Here is a 17,862-nt window from a genome sequence, read left to right as displayed (position 1 = left end):
CTTAATCTCAAGCAGTTGAAATGCTGAGAAGGGTAAATGTGCCTGTATCAAGGCAAGGATTTAGTTTGGATTGATTTGGTTTCCTTTTGACTCATAGCTAATTTTCACTAACTGAAAAGTTCTGAGTTTGTCAAATATCTCCATGATCAGATGAGTAATAAACACCCTTTTACAGATCATTTTTCTGTATTGCAAGTGGTAAAGTCTAGGAAATAGACCCAGTGGGCCATGGTTGTTCAGCGTGGAATAGAGAATGCTCTGGGGAGAGCTTATTGAGCCCCTTTTGTATATAGAAGGGACTTGTTATGAAAGATGGAGAGAAACTTTTTACCAAAGCTTGTAGTTGTCATAGGCTGCAATACCATAGTATCAGGGGGTAATAAGAGATGGGGCAAAGGCCTGATACAAGCCAATCCAAATCTGATCCAAATCCAACCCGAATCCCTTTATTGCACCCCAAGCACAAGGTTATATACTTTTTTATCAGAAGGCTACATAGGAAGGTTACAAATCATCTCAGACTCCGATTGGTTACATGCACCTGCGTTAGGACTACGTTAGGATTACACACTACTTGGCATAGACATTCTTCATATTCTCTCAACAACACGTACATTGTGTCTGGCAATTCTAACTCAGCAGAGATAGGTGAAAACCACAGACTTCAGGCTTATACTTGTGTTGTGGAGGGCCTGTAGGCCCAAAAAAGGGCTTGTTTATGCCTTGCCTCGCCTGGACATGTTTTTCTGCCAGAACCCCTGGTTGTAAACAGGTTGTGTAAGCTCACACATACCCAGCTCGTGTCTCCCTGGGGTAAGCCCATGTGATCCCCATATTTGGGAAAGTCCAGACAAGAGCCTTCTGCCTATTATGGTAAGGTTCGGCTGACTGCCAACCTGATTGGTCATTCCAGTGGCCAAAGGGACCATTAATATTCAATAAATAGGGGTGCACAGGTAAACAACGTGCTCAAACCCTCAGGCACAGACCCTGCATAGCTCAGCCACTCAGATGCTCAGAGGCCGAGACCTCATGCCCTGACTCATTCACAGCTCACCTGCCTGTGTACCTTAGATGCAGAGCTCATTTAAGCCTGCATATATATATATATATAAGGAGCCTATAGTCTTCTAAGACAGCTGTGTACATCTGCACACTATTGCGTTATCAGGACCAGATCCTGCATTGCTTGCATTTACCTACAGAGCTCAGACTCCCAGCAGCTGTGCACACTTTGCATGCCTGCTGCCTATCATCGCCTGGTAAAAGCCACTGCCGCTGAGATAACCAGGAAGTGGATTCTGAATTGTCTGCACACACATGGCCTGAAGCCATGAACAACCATGCCAGAGACAGCATGATATTCTGCTCCTGAAATCCTGCCAGCTGAGTATCCCTGGTCACAGCATCCAGAAGAAGCCAGCAGCACCAAAGGCAGAGATCGCCTCTTCACCAGGAGAAAAAGGTTAGAGAAAACCTATTTCCCCAGAAGCTGGGAAGATTTATCCTTTCCCCTCAAGCCGGCAAGATTCCAGCCTCAGATTCCAAGGGCAGAGATCCCCAAAGACTGGACATTAGGCATAGGCTGTGATGCAGCCCCGGAGGGTGATTAATAATTAATAAGAATTGTAAGTAAAAGCTTTAATACCTCTGTAAATATCTGTTACCTCTGCCATAGAGCAGAAAGAGTTTCAGCCTGCTCTGCTGGGCAAATAGCCATGGGGAAAACTCCTCTCTCTGTATAGTTTGAATGTTTGCTAGTTAATTAACAAATTCCTGTACATATTTTATCCTAAATTGTTTTCATAACTGTGTACTGACCTTTAATATTAATATACAGTGGTTAGGGGTGGCGAGAGTTCAGAATATTGAATTTAATAAATCTATATTTTTATATAAAATTGATATCACCCCAATTAATTTCTCTCCTTTGCCAAAATAGGCATAGGTACTGGGAATATCCCCTCTGCAACAACTTGTTTACATTTGCTACACCATTCTCTAAGGTCATTCCAACCCTCTATCAGCACTTACTGAACTCTCTCCTGTCCATGGCTGGACAATAGCTGCACCACAGTCACACAATTCTATAAAATCACTGCATTTAATATTACTATATCCAACATGTAGAGAAAGTACAAGGTCCACCAGTGTTAAGTTGAAAGAGAATAGATTTAAATTGGACATAAGGAAGAAGTGTTAAAAAAAAGAATTAACAGATTTTGAAACAGATTGCCCAGAGAAGACATTGTGGGTGCCCCATAACTGGAAGTGTTCAAGGCCAGCATGGATAGGGCTTTGATCAACTTGATCTGATGAAAGATGTCTCCTGACTTTTCAAGGTGATCTTTGAAGGTCTCTTCCAGCCCAAACCATTCTATATGATTCTATGTTTTGAGGTACCAATGAAACCATTAAGTGCCACTAAGAATAGTCATCCTTCCAAAAAGAAAGCCTAATTTAGAATTATAGAACTAGTCAGGGTTGGAAGGGACCACAAGGATCATCTAGTTACAACCCCCTTGCCATGGGCAGGGACACCTTATTCTAGATCAGGCTGGTCACAGCCTCATCCAGCCTGGCCTTAAACACCTCCAGCAATGGGACCTCAAACACTGGAATGACTCCTTGGGCAACTCATTCCAGGCTCTCACCACTCCCATGCTCAACAACTTCCTCCTCACCTCCACTCTGAATGGTTGGAGAACAGCCAGACAGAGAGGGATCTGGGGGTACTGATTGATACCCGCCTGAACATGAGCCAGCAGTGTGCCCAGGTGGCCAAGAGAGCCAGTGGCATCCTGGCCTGCATCAGGAATGGTGTGGTCAGCAGGAGCAGGGAGGTCATTCTGCCCCTGTACTCTGCACTGGTTAGACCACACCTTGAGTACTGTGTTCAGTTCTGGGCCCCCCAGTTTAGAAGGGACATTGAGATGCTTAAGCGTGTCCAGAGAAGGGCGACGAGGCTGGTGAGAGGCCTTGAGCACAAGCCCTATGAGGAGAGGCTGAGGGAGCTGGGATTGTTTAGCCTGGAGAAGAGGAGGCTCAGGGGAGACCTTATTGCTGTCTACAACTACCTGAGGGGTGGTTGTGGCCAGGAGGAGGTTGCTCTCTTCTCTCAGGTGGCCAGTGCCAGAACAAGAGGACACAGCCTCAGGCTGCGCCAGGGGAAATTTCGGCTCGAGGTGAGGAGAAAGTTCTTCACTGAGAGAGTCATTGGACACTGGAATGGGCTGCCCGGGGAGGTGGTGGAGTCGCTGTCCCTGGGGCACTTCAAGGCAAGGTTGGACGTGGCACTTGGTGCCATGGTCTAGCCTTGGGCTCTGTGGTGAAGGGTTGGACTTGACGATCTGTGAGGTCTCTTCCAACCCTGATGATACTATGATACTGTGATACTGTGAATCTCCCCACCTCCAGCTTCACTTCATTCCCCCTAGTCCTGTCACTCCCTGATATCCTGAAAAGTCCTTCCGCATCTCTTTTTGTAGGCTCCTTTCATATACTGAAAGGCCACAAGAAGGTCACCTGGGAGCCTCCTCTTCTCCAAACCAAACATCCCCAACTCTTTCAGTCTGTCCTCATAGCAGAGCTGCTCCAGCCCTCTGAGCATCCTTGTGGCCCTTCTCTGGACATGCTCTAGCACATCCACATCCCTCTTGTAATGAGGGCTCCAGAACTGGATGCAGTACTCCTGGTGGGGTCTGAACAGAGCACAGTAGAGGGGAAGAGTCACCTCCCTCCACCTGCTGGCCACACTTCTCGTGATGCAGCCCAGGCTCTGGTTGGCCCTGCATGCTGCAAGTGCACACTGCTGGCTGGCTCATGTTCAGCTTCTCGTCCACCAGCACCCTGAAGTCCCTCTCCTCAGGGCTGCTCTCCAGCCACTCACTGCCCAGCCTGGATTTGTGCTTGGGATTGCCTCCACCCAGATGCAGGACCTTGCACTTGATCTTGTTGAACCTCAGGAGGTTGGCTTGTGCCCACCTCTCCAGCCTGTCCAGCTCCCTCTGGATGGATCCCTGCCCTCCAGCATGTCTGCTGCACCACACAACTCAGTGTCATCAGCAAACTTACTGAGGGTGCACTCAATACCTCTGTCCATGGCACCAACAAAGATGTTGAACAAGACTGGTCCCAGGACTGCTCCCTGAAGGACTCCACTTGTCACTGATCTCCACTTGGCCCTGGAGCCATTGACAGCCACTCAATGAGTGCAGCCATCAAGACAGTTCTTTATCCATCTGGTGCTCCACCCATCAAACCCATGTGTCACCAGCTTGGAGACCAGGATGCGGCCTGGGACAGTGTCAAAGGCCTTGCTCAGGTCCAGGTAAACGACATCAGTTGCTGTGTATATATACAGTTATATACTTTATATATGCTGTATATAAAACCCAGAACAAGTTGGTAAGGGCATGTATAGCAGGCCGAAAACCTTCAGAAAATATTACTGAACACATTAGAAACAGCAAGCACTGGGGACTCCACTAAGCCCTTTCCTGAGATCAGCATGCAGACTGGTTGAGCATTCGGTAAGCTGGATGAACCCCTTCCTGTTACTCACATCCTGCTCAATGGATAAACCTCATCATGAATGTTTTAATGTATCTGAACAAGCCGTGTATTGGCTTATTGAGCCAAGCTTATGTGAATCACTTGGGATTGCAAAATGAGGGAATGAAATCTCATAGCAGGCTTTCTCCTGAGATTTCCAGTATTTCCTAATATTGAGGCCAAACGTAATGGGCAACTGATTTGCCAGTGGGTTGTATTGTTACTATTTACTATTATTACTTAACCTCTCTACTGACAATGCCAAAAGGTTTGCAATGTCCAGACAACAGACAATAAAGCCAATATTTGTCGATTTGTGATGTACATTTGTGCCTAAGAAGAAACTGTTTCTGCTTGGAGAATTATCTGGGAAGTTGTTTGTCAGGAGACGAGCATCAAGACACTGAAAACAGAGTTATGTCTTCTCACACCGAGCTGGAGATAGATGGTCAGACCAGAGGGAAACAGCAGTAGGAGTATCTTTGTGTAGAACAGTTTCATTAGTATGGGAGATATTTGGGGCATGCTTTGCAAATCAGGGTGAACTCTGCTGACATCCATCAAAACTAGTAAGTAAGCACATATGCCAATACAAGCAAAAGGCAATTAGCTTCAATGTACAATTGCTCTTGCCTTCTGAGTAACACAGAGAAACATAGGAGGGAAAAAACAAAAGTAGGGTGTAAGACAGAACAAATTTTATCACATAAACTATTGTCTATGTGTGGGAGAGAGGTTTTTGACTTTAGATTCAATGTGTTATGCTAGGAGTAGCCTTGGTTGTGTGAAACCATGAGGATATCTAAATTACAAATTTTCCTATCCACGATTTCTCTCTGCCCTTTCCTTTTTCTTGTCCACAACTAGAGCCAGGGAGACAGTAAATGAAAACAACAGATGCTTTCAGAAATGGAACATCAGATGGCTTGTAAAGCATACGTGTATCCTTGCACTTTTGCATGAGCACAAAAACAATGAAGTGTTTAATTCTGTAAACACTTTATTAGGCTGGAGGCATTTCTGTTAATAAAGGAAGCTTCTTTCTCTCCCTTTTCCTTTTGAGAGATACTACTGCTTTTGCAGAAAAAAATGGGAGCGAAAGAGCACCTTGCACTCTCTGTAGTGCATTGGAAGTATCATGTCCCATTCTGAGGATCTGCCTACACTGCTTGGAAGCTTCTTTTATACAAACAGTCACATTAATAAAAAATGTCTCCCCTTTTAACCACCCTGAAGCTGATTTCTCATCTGGGAGGTTATAAATTATTTTTAGAGGTTAATTGTTATGCAAATCTGCTCATCATGGGGTTCCAGCATCCAGAGAAACAAGAAAACATTCCCTTCCCCAGTGGCAGAGGTTCAATAGAGGACACCTTCTCATTTCTAAAATAATTTGGAGAGGATTATGTGCCATATGTTTTTCTCAAACATAACGCATGCTAAATGTAAGAAACCTATATTAGCACAGTGCTAAGGTTGAACAATTACAACATAATTATACATTAATGTGTCTGCTTTGTGGATCCATATATTTCATAGTATGCATTTCAAAAATAGTGACAATTCTGTAAATTCTGCTCAGATGAATAAACTTTAGAGGTCTCTTCCAACCTAGTTGCTTCTATGATCTTAAAGACAGCTTTACAGAATCAAACCATAATAATACACAGACTGTAACTATACCTTTAACAAGAAAAAAAGGAATAACACACTAGAGGCCAAGTGATGAAATAAGAGATTTTTTTTTATCTGAAAGTGCAAAACAGAAAACAATTAATTTCTTATTAATGTCTCATTTCTTATACTCTAAGATTCATTTCTCATTGCTACCTTCACTTAACAGATAATCTAGTAATCAAGGCCACTTCAACGTGAGTTTGTGAATGGGCTGTATGTGTAGCTACTGGTGTGGATGGATAAAGAGTTTCCAGAAAGCAGCAGTTTGAAAGGTAGGAAAAAACCATGAGTCCTCTTTAAAAATGGGTATAATGCATTTAATGGCCTCACACTGCAGCAGGGTAGGTTTAAACTGGACATTAGGGCAAAAAAAAATCATGGAAAAAGTTGTCAGACATCGGAATAGGCTGCCCAGGGAGGTGGCTAAGCCACCATCCCTCATTGTATTTAAAGGTAGCTTAGATGTGGTCTTGCGGGTATGGTTTAAGGGTGAACTTGTAGAGTAAGGTCAATGGTTGGACTTGATGGTCCTAGGAGTCTTTTCCAATCTGAATGACTCTATGTCTTACCTCTAAAACTGAGTCCTCTGATATTCTGAGGCCAATGGAAGCCTGTAATCCCTGCAAAGTTGCTACAGCTCCATATGCCTGTAACAGTCAAACCCTGTACATAGCAGTGAGGGACTTCAAGCCCACGCAGAAAGTTAAAGCTGCAGCTGCTCACAGTTATTGAAGCAGGCAATGAATTTCTTAATATGCTAATAATTTTAATGCTACATACTTATCCTGTTTCTTAAAATCTCACTTGGTGCTATTTTTTATGATTTTTTTGGGGTACAAATCAGAAAATTCTCTTGAAGTTCTCATAGAAGCAGTAGCTTTTTTTCTCCTATTTGAATGAGGATGTCATACCACAACACAGTTGTAGAATCATAGAATCAACCAGGTTGGAAGAGACCTCCAAGCTCATCCAGTCCAACCTAGCACCGAGCCCTAGCCAGACAACTAGACCGTGTCACCTCATCCAGACTTTTCTTGAACACCTCCAGGGGTGGCAACTCCACCACCTCCCTGGGCAGCCCATTCCAATGCCAAGCACTCTCTCTGCCAACAACTTCCTCCTAACATCCAGCCTAGACCTCCCCTGCCACAACTTGAGACTGTGTCCCCTTGTCTGTTGCTGGTTGTCCGGGAGAAGAACAATTGTACTGAAACTGAGCTTTCTATGTTACAAAAATTAAAATAGCTACTTATGAAATACTTTTCACAACATCCTTTTAACTTTGGATATTGTCGGCAGTCTCCTTGATGTCCTTCCCTCTTCAAAATTGCCTGAGTTATGCAAAACCCTTTAATTTTCACCTTTTTTTTTTTTTTTTTTTTGTTTCTTTATGAAAGATAAAAGTGCTTGCAAGTGCAGATATATTTTGGGGGTAAGATAAGAGCATTCCAGTTATTGTCTGGGTTCTGTCATATCTAGGCCTTCAGAAATACTAAAACTACAATAGGAGAGCTTTGGTATCATGGATGCTGTAGATTAAGCAAAAAACATCTTCACCAGCTGACTGGTTAACTTTTAACAGGTTGAGATCATCTCCCAGGCAACCAGCAATAGAACAAGGGGACACAGTGGCAAGTTGTGCTGGGGAAGCTATAGGCTGGATGTTAGGAGGAAGTTCTTGCCACAGAGAGTGATTTGCATTGGAATGGGCTGCCCAGGGAGGTGGTGGAGGCACTGTCCCTGGAGGTTTTCAAGAAAAGAGTGGATAAGGCACTTAGTGCCATGGTCTAGTTGATTGGCCAGGGCTGGGTTCTAGGTTGGAGTGGATGATCTTGGAGTTCTCTTCCAACCTGGTTGATTCTATGATTCTATCTGATTCTATGATTCTATCATCAATAATTTAAAACCTGAGTTCAGAGTTTGGAGATGTGTGTCCAATAGGAGTTTCAGTGAATGTAGGAACATTAAATAAAGATTTCCTGAATTTGTGCTTGTAAACCATCAAATTGAACACTGTATGGTGCAACCTTAGATCAAATGCAACGTCTATAACTCTAAAAATAGAAGAGAACACAACATGACTAAATAGCTATCAAACCCCCTTAAGTATATATTTTTATATATACATATTTATATAATTTTGAATTGGTTATGTCCATCAGAACCGAGTTTTACTTTAGGTGAAATGTTTTTGTCAGCTTACTTCTTCATTAGAACAATTTTTATTGCTTCTTGCTCCGATTTCTATTACTCAATCAGTGAAGCTGACAAGTATAAATATTTCCCTCAGCTGCCAGCTTTGCACTTTTCTCTAGCATTCTGCATGCCAAATAGAATTGTAGATTCTCCCTGTGAAACTACATTAGATTTTACAAGTTAAGAGAGAAGGAACAAAAGAAACGTGGCTTGTTTTAATAAAGATATTGACTCATGGCTTTATAGAACACAACTGAAAGAGAAGTAGGCACAGACAGATGCCAGTGTATAAATCCTTGCTTCTCTCCATTGACTGCAGAGTGAGATGAGAGGATTGCAAATGAACAACTCCATTGCAGACAGTGTAAGTGCAGCTGAGATCAATCTCTCATCCCTCTACTCAGTGCCTGAACTATTCTGGGTCTTTACATTAGCACTATGTTAAAAAAGAAAACTGCTGTCATGGAAGGCCAAAATAGGCCTAAACATATCCTGGCTTGTTTTCCCTGTTACCCCTCCCTTCTACTGTCAGGGGAAGCAAGGGTGGGAAAGGAAGACAAAGACCTGGTGCCACCATGTCTCTTCTCTTTTGTAAACAGGGTACCTGCACGTGTTTATACACTTGTGTGTGTTCTGCCCTAAAAGGGTAAGAGCAAGCCCTAGCTCAGCTAACATGGTCAAGTTTGGCAAGCTGCCATTCTGATTGGCTAATCTGTGGCCAAAGAGACATTAGTCTCAGGCTGCATTGATAAAATGAGATGAGCAGGCAAACACAGTGTGCTTTCTCTCTGCTTCTGCCTTATTGTGCTTCTGCCTCATTGCTTTCTGACATTGCATCCTGCCTTGCTCTGCCTGCTGCATAATAACAAGCCCTGACACTTTGGCTTTGTCTACCTGGAAACTGCCTTGCTTAAGTTGACCAGGAAAAGGCATTAAGTGCCTCACAACGTGGCAAGAAGTGCCACTGATATTATGCCCATCTGCACATCAGCAAGACATCCTGCCTGCACCTCTGCAAACCTCCGTACCAAGTCTGGAGTCAAAGACGAACTGGGATCAGGTCAGAGATCATCTGCCTCTCTCCCAGCATCCTGTTAGAGCCTGGGAAGATCTAAAAGACTTAACAGCTATTAAAACACTGATAGAACTCCCTGCAAGTGTTTAGATACTGTCTGGAAACAGTACTTAGCCCCAGGAATCCGGAGATAATGTTTTTTGTGAGTAAATATTAAAAAACCTCTTTGCAAAACTCTGTAAAACTTTGTAAGAAAATCTCTAACTGAATTCAAGTGCCTTCTGCCTTAAGCAGAAAGGCGCTTTTCGAGTTCCTCTAGTGGATAAGCAGTATAATCGACCACAAGGATCTCTTTCCAATTCTAAATAGTTTGATGTTTGTCAAATTATTGCTAGTTATTTCTTAAGTGTTCTAGATTCCCTGTTTTTCCTCTGTGCAGTGTTTTACATGACCACACAAAGAATCTGATGAAAAAATAAAGAAAACAGTGAGATTAAACATATTAATATCAAAAGTAATAAACTATCTTAAATTTGAGATGATTCCCACCCATATTCAGTCACAACCGCACAAGGTTAAAGTCACATTCTGTAAAGTGTTTTTTGAAAACTGACAGGCATGGTTCTAAACACTCATCACATTTCCTTTTGTGTTCTTCTTGGCAATGGTAAATAGTTGTAGTTCACATAAAATTCATGTTAGCAGTGATCTTCAGGCTATCATATTTATTCTTAGAGTGTTTCTAAATGCTTCTCTACAAAAAGTAAGATTGGTGGTCCCATCTGGTAGGTATGCATTAAAAATCCACGGTTAGTGTGATGGTTTGGGTGTTACCAGCCCCCTCACCCAGACTAGACTCAGCCACTGGAAATTGAAGAATGAAGCTTTATATTTACAGCTTAGCACAATATCCAGATATTCACAATAGCTACATCTATAAACAGAAATAGACACTTTAAAAAGTAATAAACACACCAGCCCTCCCAGAAAACAGAGTCCCCAGGAGGGGCTCACAACCACCCTTCCACTTCCTTTTCATCCCTCTACCTTACCCCAGACTATCCCTTATGTTCAAGATGAGCTTGGAGGGTCAGCCAGGGGGGTTAAGACGCAGAAGGATTAGTCAGGCAGGTTAGCGAGAAAAGTTCATGCAGCCCCACAGCCCAAGAGCAACTCCCCTATCTATATCTATGTTCTTGGTTTTATCCATCTCAGCAGGCCTATAAGTGCAGCAGACATCACCATTGTTTCCTCTTCACAGCTTATAGTTTAATTCTTCTCATCAAAATATCCCAGCTAAGCTCAAACTAGCACAGTTAACTTCTCCATGACAAGTCCTCAGAACGACGATCACAGTTTCCCTAAGCATAGTTGTGCACCTGAGGGCTGTTTGGTCAGTGCTTCCAACATATAATAGCTCTGTGAGGTCAGCAAGAGGCTGCTCTGACAAGGACTTGGGGGGAAAAAAATCACAAAAAGGGCAGAAATCAGTGAGGACATGAAGATTTTGTAATTCTTAAAGTTGATTTTCTGCCACACCAACAGGTACACACTTGGTCATATTTGCAGTGGAAAAGAAAGCAGCTCTCACTCTCCCTCCTTTGTGAATTTGTTATTGATTTACCACTTTAAGCATATGTGTTGCATTGTCAACCACTCTACACATTTAGTCTAACTCACATAAACTTCATATGGGAAAAGAACACATTTTACATGCATTTGAAAAATGCTTATTTTCTCTGTTTTTTTTTTTTTCTGTGTGTTTTTGTTTTGGTTTAGTTTGTTTTGAGGTTTGTGAGAGATTACAGAAGGGCTTTGAGCATACCGTTGCCAAAGTGCTCACAACTGATATTAAATAATAGGCAGAGTAGAATGCTATTATGTAAAGGAAAGTATTTTCCTGGAGACTGCAAAAGAATCTATTGCTGAGATTCATTGAGCAATCACAGATTCAGTCACAGAATCATTAAGGTTGGAAAAGGCCTCTAAGGTCACCAAGTCCAACCATCAACACACCACCACCATTTGCACTAAACCGTGTCACAAAGTGCCATGTCTACACATTTTTATAATACCTCCAGGAACAGTAGCTCCAATTCCTAGGCAGCCTGTTCCAATGCCTGGCCACTCTCATATCCAATCTAAACCTGGCTTGGCTACTCCTCATATCCAATCTACACCTCTCCTGGTGCAACTTGAGGCCATTCCCTCTTGTCTTACTGCTTGTTACTTGAGGAAAAGACCAACACCTGCTGCACTAGAACTTTCTTTCAGGTAGTTGCAGAGAGCAATAAGGTCTCCTCTGAGCCTCTTTTTCTCCAGGTTATATAAATTAAGTTCCCTCATCTGGCAGTCATAAGATTTGTCCTCTAGACCCCTCAGCAGCTTTGTTATCCTTCTCTGGACACGCTCCAGCAACTCATTGTCTTTCATGTCTAAAACTGAGCACAGTATTCAAAGTGTATCCTCACCAGATCCCAGTACAAGGGCACGATCATTTCCCTTCTCCTGCTGGCCACATTATTCCTGTAGGATGTTGTTGGTCTTCTTGGCCACTCAACTGCACTGCTGGTTTATGTTCAGCTGCCTGTCAACCAACATGCCCAGGTGTTTTGCCAGGCCACTTTCCAGCCACCACTTCCCAAGCTGTAGTGTTGCTTGGGGTTGTTGAGACCCAAGTGTAGGACCTTGTTCAGCCTCATACAACTAACCTTGACCCATTGATCCAGCCTGTCCAGATCCCTTTGCAGAGCCTTCAAGCAGATCAACACTTCTTCCCAGTTTGGTGTCATCTTCAAACTTACTGAGAGAGCACTCAATCTAGGTCATGGATAAAGATATTAAATAAGACTGATCCCAAAACTTAGCTCTGGGGAACACTGATTGTGACCAGTGCCAACTGGATTTAACTCCATTGTGTCCAGTTCTGGGCCCCTCAATTCAAGAGAGATGTTGAGGTGCTAGAAGGTGTCCAGAGAAAGGCGACAAAGCTGGTGAGGGGCCTGGAACACAAACCCTATGAGGAGAGGCTGAGGGAGCTGGGGGTGTGCAGCCTGCAGAAGAGGAGGCTCAGGACAGACCTCATTGCCATCTACAACTACCTGAAGGGGCATTGTAGCCAGGTGGGGGTTGGCCTCTTCTCCCAGGCAAGCAGCAACAGAACAAGGGGACACAGTTTCAAGTTGTGCCAGGGGAAAGTATAGGCTGGATGTTAGGAGGAAGTTCTTCACACAGAGAGTAATTTGCCATTGGAATGGGCTGCCCAGGGAGGTGGTGGAGGCACCATCCCTGGAGGTGTTCAAGAAAAGACTGGCTGAGGCACTTAGTGCCATGGTCTAGTTGACTGGCCAGGGCTGGGTGCTAGGTTAGACTGGATGATCTTGGAGTTCTCTTCCAACCTGGTTGATTCTATGATTCTATGATTCTATGATTTTCTAGTTCAGACACAGGGGAGAGGTGAACATTCCAGGGATAGGCCATATAATGGCAACAATAGATAAGTTAATATAATGTCATTGGAGCATTATGTCTAGAAGTACAGCTTGTTCTTTCCCCTTGCTGGCTTCTGCTGCTTGAGCTGTGCCTGTCTGCTATCCTCCCTGGCTGCTGTTTTGGCTCTTGCTGCTTTTGCTGCTTCGCCACCGCTTGACCCCTTCCCCATCTCCCTTAAGGTTATTTTTTTTTCTCTAGTGCTTTATTTGTCTTTATACTGTTATACTTACACTGTAAGAAATACAGTTTCATCTTTCCCTGACTTTCAATAAAAAAAAATCTGTGTTGTGGTGAGTTTATTCCACCGGGGGAGGGATCCACCCTAACCTGGGACATTAATTTTGGTGCTTTTCCAAATGTGGGACACGATCTTGGTTTGGTTTTTTTCTTTCGATTGATAATCAGGATAAGGAAGTTGGGGGAAAAATGAAATTGTTTGATATATTTTGGCCCATTATTGTCTCAATTTTGACTTTATCTGTTCAGCAGTGTTTTACCACTATGGTAAAATGTGGTAAAACGTGCACTACCAGGTATGTTCGCTCTTTGCTACGATGGTCTGCAACTCGGTAAAAGCTGTGTTAGCGAAGGCTGGAGATTTTGTTATGGATGTTTTAGGGTTTAGGAATGTCACTGAGGGTGTGCCGTATGTTATGCTGGTGTCAGAGACTAGGAGCTATTTGGAAGAGCTCAGTTATCCAGTGGCCTGCCTAGTATGTTTGAACTTGATTGTTCTGGCTGCTATTGTAGGTCTGGCTGTAGTTTGGGCATGAGATGCAGGAACAACCAGGCTATAAGTGAGGGTTTTACCTTTTCCGGAGGCAGCAGCAGGGAGCTAGGGGTTAAAGAAACAGTCTGCAACCCAAGCCCGGGAGGGAAGGCCACGGCACTGGGCAGACAGACTGCTCGCAGAGCAGCGAAACGTCCTGCCTCGGGACTTTGAAAGAAGAAAAAGTAGTTGGACATGGCCCGTACCCCACTGACCCTGAAGCGTGGAGTCAGGAAACTATCTGGTTCCCATTCGTGCTGAATAGAATGGAGGAAAGTAAAGGTAGAGGTGATGGAACCCCTGCGGGGGTGCAGTCACAAAGGGCTGCAGCGGTGGCGCCGGCTCTGGCTGCAGACGGTGTGGGCTATGGCAAAGTCTCACAGACGGATAAAGTAGAGGAACTGGTTTGTGGAAAATGCGTCTTGAACGTTTTGATCTGTAGAAGAGTCGCTGACACTGAAGCCTCCACCATTAGAGAGGCTGCTGAGGCAAAGGCTCTTTCACCTGCAACCAGGGGACCGGAAGCGGTACCGGGGGAGGCGGCGGGGTCCTCGGAGGGCGAGCCCACTAACGCTATTGAGCCTGCTAATGCCACTGCTCCTGCCTTAGCCCCATTTGTCTCTGCCGAGCCGGCTGCTGCTGCTGTGGGAAAGGGTCCTTCTGCCTCAGTCCCAGTTCCACCACCATGTGAGGAACAGAGCCAGGCAGACAAACCAAATTTAAATGATTCAATGAAAGGCATCTCCCAGAGTAAACACAATTAACTTTAGGCAAAGAAGTTCAGACAGATGGTAGTGAGCAGGAAGATTCAAATGCAAGAGATAAGATCTCCCTTGCTCCAATTAAAACAAGGAGAAAAATGGCAGCTAGCATTGCAGGTCAAGATAGCTCAGATGATGATGGGGATAAGCCAGAGCAAGGTAATCCCAAGGAGGAAACTGTCAAGAACCCTTTTACTGTGGATGAGGAGCATCAAAAGCCTGCTCAACTCATGAAGCAAAGGTAAGAGGATCCAGGAGAGGGTACATCAGCTGGTGTGAAGGCTAGTACCCTTGTGGGTAAAGGGAATGGAAAGGTTAGAGCTAAGGGAAAACATACTCAGGAGACAGATGATAGTGATGAGGAGGAGAAAGCCCCATTGCCAAGGAAGGAGGTCAGGCATATTAGGCAATATTATGCCCAGAAAGAGAGAGAATTGTTGATGAGTTGGCTGAACAGATGCTGAGATGGAGGCATGGATACTGTAGAAATAAACCCTCAGACAGTGAGGCAGTTGGAAGTTTTCTGGAGAGACAATGGAATAGATAAGCACTTAGGACATCTCAACAGCAATTCTAACCTCTGGTCACATGTATTGACAGCTGTGGTACTGCGGTGCCCCAACATGGATGATTTACCCTGGAGACCTTTACGCTGGAATAGAATTGAACAGTGCTTGCGAGAGATGGCCATAAGAGAGCTAATCTATGCAGAGTATGCAACAGAGGACCCTGATGAGATACCTGTAAGCTGTGCTCTCCTAAAGAAAATTATTCATCTTGCTCTCTCTAATTATGCCCATACCTTGGCAAGTAAAATGGTGGGGAAAGATGATGAAACAACTCCTCTGACTGTGGGTGAGTTTGCTGATCAGATAACGTAGATGGAGGATGCCCTTACATTTAACGCCATGGTGTCAGCCATAAATACTATGTCTGAAGAGATAAAAGATGGCTTGAAACAACTCAAGGAGGAATTTAAAACCTCCATATCCCAGTTGGCAAAGGACAATGACCTTTCTTCTTTGCCATCAGAGTGGATACATGTCTTGGCCATCAGAGATAGGCATTCTTCCTGAAGACCAATTCAAACTAACTCACTCAGAAATAGACAACAACAGTCACTTGGGTCTCTTTGGGTAATCTTATGTGACCAATTTGGTGAAAACATAGATAAGTGGGATGGGAAACCTACCTCACTTCTCCTAAAAAGAGTGAGAGAGTTGCAGAGTGAGAAGACTAAAAGAGTAGTTGCCTCAGTTTCCCCACATGACTCAGATGGTTCTGGCGATGATTCAACTAACACCATTAAACACTGTGCCAATTGCACTTGTAATGGCCAACATTAGGGAAGCCCTGCCTCTTACCAGGCAAAGGCCAGGGACCAGGAAGATAATAGGATATACTGGAATGTATATGTTAGACGGCCTGGTACCTTGAAAATTCAGAAATATAGGACTCTAGTGGACACAGGTGTACATTGATGCCTTCAAATTGTAAAGGAATGGAGTCTATTATTACTATTTCTGGAATGACAGGAGGATTTCAAGAATTGACAAGGTTGGAGGCAGAGATAAGTTTGACTGGGAGTGATTGGCAAAGGCATGCCATTGTAACGGGTCCAAACTCACCTTGCATCTTGGGAATTGACTGTCTGAGAGAAGGGCACTTCAAGGATCCCAAGGGTTTTAAATGGACCTTTGGAATAGCAACTGTAGAAGCTATTGGAAACAGATGGAAGTTGTCTGCTAGGCCTGTGCTTTCAGACGAGTAGGCAGTTGTGGGACAGCATAATACAGAGGATGTGAAGTTGCCAGTTGCCACTCAAACTGTACACCATAGATGATATAGAACAAACCATGACTCTTTAGTGCCCATACATGACCTGATTCATCTAGACCACCAAGACGTCATTAAAAAAACCCATTCGCCTTTCAACAGTTCAATAAGGCCTGTACGAAAGGCAAATGGAGAATGGCGACTTACAGTTGACTTCCGCGGCCTAAATGAAGTGACTCCGCCCATGAGTTCTGCTGTGCCAGATACGTTAGAATGCCAGTATGAGCTGGAATCCAAGGAGGCCAAGTGCTATACAATCATAGATGTTGCCAATGCTTTCTTCTCTATTCCAATAGCAGAGGAAAGCAAGCCTCAGTTTGCTTTCACCTGGAGGGGGATTCAGTACACATTTAACCATTTGCCCCAGGAGTGGAAGCACATCTCAACAATCTGTCATGCAGTGATCCATGATGTGTTGGAGAAAGGTGGAGCTCCAGAGCATCTGCAGCTCATTGATGACATCATTGTCTGGGGGCATAGAGCACAAGAAGTTTTTGAGAAAGGCAACAAAATAATTGATATTCTGCTCAAGGCAGGTTTTGCCATAAAGCGAGACAAGGTGAAAGGACCTGCTAGAGAGATGCAGTTCCTGGGAATTTGTTGGCAAGATGGTCACTGCCACATTCCAATGGATGTGATTAAGTTTCTGCCATGGCAAATCCCATGAATGAGAAGGATACACTATTTGTTTTAGGAACAGTTGGATTTTGGAGGCTGCACATCCCCAGATACAGCCAAATTGTAAAACCTTTGTATGATGTGACTTGAAAGAGGAACAAGTTTAGATGGGGACCTGAACAACAAACAGCCTTTGATCAGATAAAGCAGGAAGTAGTTCATGACTGGCCAAGACAATAAGAACATTCTGTATACAGCTGCAAGTGATAATGGCCCAGCCTGGTGCCTATGGCAAAAAGCCCCAGGAGAAACATGTAGCTGACCACTTGGTTTCTGGAATAGAGGATATAGAGGGTCAGAAGCAAACTATACACCAATAGAGAAAGATAACCTTACTGCTTATTAAGGAGTAAAAGCTGCTTCTGAAGTAGTTGGAACAGACTCTCAGCTTCTTTTGGCTCCCAGATTACCAGTTTTGAACTGGATGTTCAAAAGAAAGGGGTCATCACCACATCACGCAACTGATGTTACCTGGTCTAAGTGGATGGTTCTCATAACACAGTGAGCACATATAGGGAGTTTTGAATGACCTGGCATAGTGCAGATGATCACCGACTGGCTGGAAGGCACAAACTGTATAAATCCTCCAGAGGAGCAAATAAATTGGGCTGAGGAAGCTCCTCCTTACAGTGATTTGTCTGAAGAAGAAAGGAACTATGCACTATTTACTGATGGTTCCTGTTGCTTGTACAAATATGTAAAATTTCCCACATTGCTTACGGAAAAGTAGAAATCTGCACAGAAGCGCTTTGAGCCTCGTCGGTTTACTATCATATAATGTAATTTTATTTCTCTTCATTCTTGTCCAAGAAGGCCAAGAGAGGACTCTGAGAGTTCACTGGGAGACCCTGGTTGCTATGTTATTGCCCTAAGACAGGATCAGT

The sequence above is a fragment of the Pogoniulus pusillus genome, chromosome 3 (genome assembly GCF_015220805.1).
Source record: "Pogoniulus pusillus isolate bPogPus1 chromosome 3, bPogPus1.pri, whole genome shotgun sequence".
Lineage (NCBI taxonomy): Eukaryota > Metazoa > Chordata > Aves > Piciformes > Lybiidae > Pogoniulus > Pogoniulus pusillus.
The sequence above is the reverse complement of the archived record's forward strand: the minus strand, read 5'-3'. Positions refer to the sequence as shown.